We start from the raw sequence: 3,449 nt of genomic DNA, 5'->3' as shown, positions 1-3,449 counted from the left end.
CTGATTTCAGGTCGGATGTCACAAAGCGGATGAAGGGGTTGTTGTTGTTGTAGCAGCATAAACATTCTCCATACCTATATGGGGAATGCAACTGAAGTGACAGTCCTTGGCCGCATATAAATCCGGGTCGTTCCGGTAACGTAGAATCGACTGCCGTGGGAACACGGATGAAGGGCATAGCCATTCCGCATAGGTGTCACTAATACTTAGGCTTAGCATTAAGAACTTCTAAGGGTAATGCGGAAAGGTCAAAATAGTCAAGAGAACTTACACCATCTCAGTGCAGCAGTTAGAGAGTCAGTAACCAATCTTAGCCCCTTCTTAAATATGTCTTGCAAAAATAGCTAATATAAGCAGGCCCTCACCTTTTGCGATTAAATATTTTTTTATTTTTATTTTTATTTTTTTTTTGCTGTGCCAAACTAGCAAGTACAACATTCAAACACCATTAAGTCCATTGCACTGTACGCGGGAGACATTTTTAATTTATTTTTAATCTACCCGACCTCCGAAGAAATCTGAGTAGATCTTGTGGAGCCAAGGAGACAAGGTGGTCGCTTCTTAACACAACAGTGCCAAAGACTTCAAGCCCGATTCGAACGAAGACCACAAAAAGTGGTCCGCCGTCGCACCCTCCTCTTCACAAGCTGGGCAGAGTACACTGTCTGACATGTCCACCCTTTCCATGCGCTTTGCCCGCAGAAAGTGGTCGGACATGAAAGGTAACAACAGTTTTGTTCATCTACACCCTCTTTCAGCCTGCCAGGCTCCCTTCTGGATTAAAGTAAGCCGTTTGCTAACCGTGGCTTTGATGGCTGCAGAAGGGAATGGCAGAACGGGCTCAAAGTTGTTGGCCTTAGAGTCCATCCCAGCTAAAAAGTCAGAAATCTCGTTACACACGATACCCATGTATCCCGCAACACGTGCTAGTATCAGGATATATCTGCCGACATAGTTTAGCCTGGATTTACTCAACTACCCTTGAATTAGTTGGAGGGCTGTCTTAGGCGATGAGCGCAGCTTTTCCGTCGCTGCTGACACATACAGATTTTCCCCTCTATCTGTTTTCCACAAAGTTTATCCCTTCTTGAGCATCATACACCTCCGCTTCAAGCACAGATGTGTGCATTCCAAAAGCAAAGTGCAGTTTTGTCCCTAGGGATTCCACGTAAACACCAAAGCCGGAGCCGTACTCGGTCCTGGAACCATCCGTGAAAATCGCGAAAACACGGGATTCTAATTATTTCAATAGAAGTGTTGAGCGTAATTCTTTTGTATGAAATTTCTTATAATTTGGGATCTGTGTGTATCTCTCATATGAGACAGTTGTTAATTTAAGACCTAAAACCTCGGTATTTAGAACAAAAATTGTTTTCAGGAAGCATTAGGAAGTGTTCAGAAGATTCTTGCATAGTCTCAAAGAAATGCTAAAAAAATTTATAAGTCCTACATGCAATAATCGGTCCTCATTTTGAAGAGACTTTAATGGCCTCATAACAAATAAGAACCACTTAAAAGAAGTACTTGGCTATAGCTTGCGAAAATCTCCAAAAGTACCTACTGATTCCGTTAAATAAAAAAAAAATACCAGTCTAACGGTTAGACTCGATAGAAGTGAAACCTTCCGTAAAACAAACAGTTATTATGAGCGTCGTAACGCGTATAATACACAGACACCACACTTTGATCTTAGGCATAAGCCCGAGAACCGATAACCATACACAACCAACAAACTACCTTGTCAATAGATTTTCTAATACACCTTTTGAGAATTACACGCTCACAAAAATTAATGTAAGAAATATTTATACCGATTCACTTAAACTGACTTTCAGTATCTAAATGTATTAGTATATTTTTTCTTGTATTTATTCAAGGCCGAAATCCCGGCGGTACTGCAATACCGGGTCAACCCGTGGTAGAGGCGGAGCAAGCCCCTAAAACACTCCGCCCATTTCCAAAAATCAGTTTAACATTTGTTGTCCTCCGATGGAGGATCTATCAGATGTTAAGCTGATAGGAACAGATACCACACTACCTACTTCAATAGATTTTCTAATACACCTTTTGAGAATTACACGCTCACAAAAATTAATGTACGAAATATTTATACCGATTCACTTAAACTGACTTTCAGTATCTAAACCAAAAAACTGTTTTCAATAAATAATCAGAAATGTCCTACAATGCAAATTTCAAAAAAAAAAAATTCCATTTTCGTCTACATGTATTCATATAAAAATTTATGGCTCTTCCCACCAAAGCTAAATGTATTAGTATATTTTTTCTTGTATTTATTCAAAGCCGAAATCCCGGCGGTTCTGCAATACCGGGTCAACCCGTGGCAGAGGCGGAGCAAGCCCCTAAAACACTCCGCCCATTTCCAAAAATCAGTTTAACATTTGTTGTCCTCCGATGGAGGATCTATCAGATGTTAAGCTGATAACCACACTACCTAGTCAATACATTTTAAATAATAAACCTAATAAACCTTTTGAGAATTACACGCTCACAAAAATTATTTATATCAACATATAATATAACGCTTCGTAACTAAATAACTTTTAGGCCAGCGATGACAGCATGGCGCGGTAGCCGAGCGACTAGCAATGTGAGCTTCCGATCCAAAATCCTTGGTTCGAATCACAAGAAAAAATAAAAGTTATTTTTATTTAGTTCGTCGCTACTTTTATATCAACACATAATATAACGCTTCGTAGCCAAGAGGGTCGCTTTTTCGTTTCTCTTTTCCTCAAATCACTCCCAACGATTCTAAAGAAGTTTTCACTTCAAAAAATTCCACGCATTTTTGGTCTAATGCGCGTTACGTATAAGTACGTCAACCTTTTGGGTAATAATTTTTTCTATTCTACCCATGCCAATGGATTTTTCCATAACTTTTACGAGTAAATACATTGAAAATAAGTGTTCATCTACAGGAATGAATAATTTGTTAAATTCGAATCCACATGTGTGCACATTTCAAGGAACATTGGAAAATAAATTTCATTTATTGCATTAAAAATATCCCGTAGTGTTTGCCGTCACATTAAAATGTCATGCATTTTTTCATATTCTCTCGACTAGTCGGCCAGCCAAGTGTGCTTCAGCGAGCAACACTTCAATTCTACTATTACACAAGCACACTAGCGATGAGACTACTATACTTACGTGCCCTGTAGGGAAACACAAAATGGTGTTTTAGTGTTGCATAAAATTGATTTCACCAGAACTTCCTGGAAATGAGATAAAAAATTAAAGAAACTAACAGCAGTGTTCTTCTATCTGTTAATGAGAGTAAACTACCAGGTTGTTGAAAAGTTTTGCGGTTCGATAAGTAAAACACAATTTTGTGGTTTGGAATACATTTTACTATTTTCTTCTATTCAGTATAGTCTCCCTGAACATTAAGGCACTTTTTCCAACGAAATTCCAGTTCATGAATTCTT

At 38.7% G+C, this 3,449-nt stretch overlaps 2 pseudogenes; both read right to left on the bottom strand.

Moving 5' to 3' along the window:
• Positions 1-1,868: 1,868 nt before the first annotated feature.
• Positions 1,869-2,054, bottom strand: LOC129243162 (U2 spliceosomal RNA; annotated as a pseudogene).
• Positions 2,055-2,294: 240 nt separating this feature from the next.
• LOC129243227 (U2 spliceosomal RNA) lies at positions 2,295-2,478 on the bottom strand (annotated as a pseudogene).
• Positions 2,479-3,449: the final 971 nt, after the last annotated feature.

The sequence above is a fragment of the Anastrepha obliqua genome, chromosome 3 (assembly GCF_027943255.1).
Source record: "Anastrepha obliqua isolate idAnaObli1 chromosome 3, idAnaObli1_1.0, whole genome shotgun sequence".
Taxonomy (NCBI): Eukaryota; Metazoa; Arthropoda; class Insecta; order Diptera; family Tephritidae; genus Anastrepha; species Anastrepha obliqua.
This window is presented reverse-complemented; position numbering and strand designations above follow the sequence as displayed.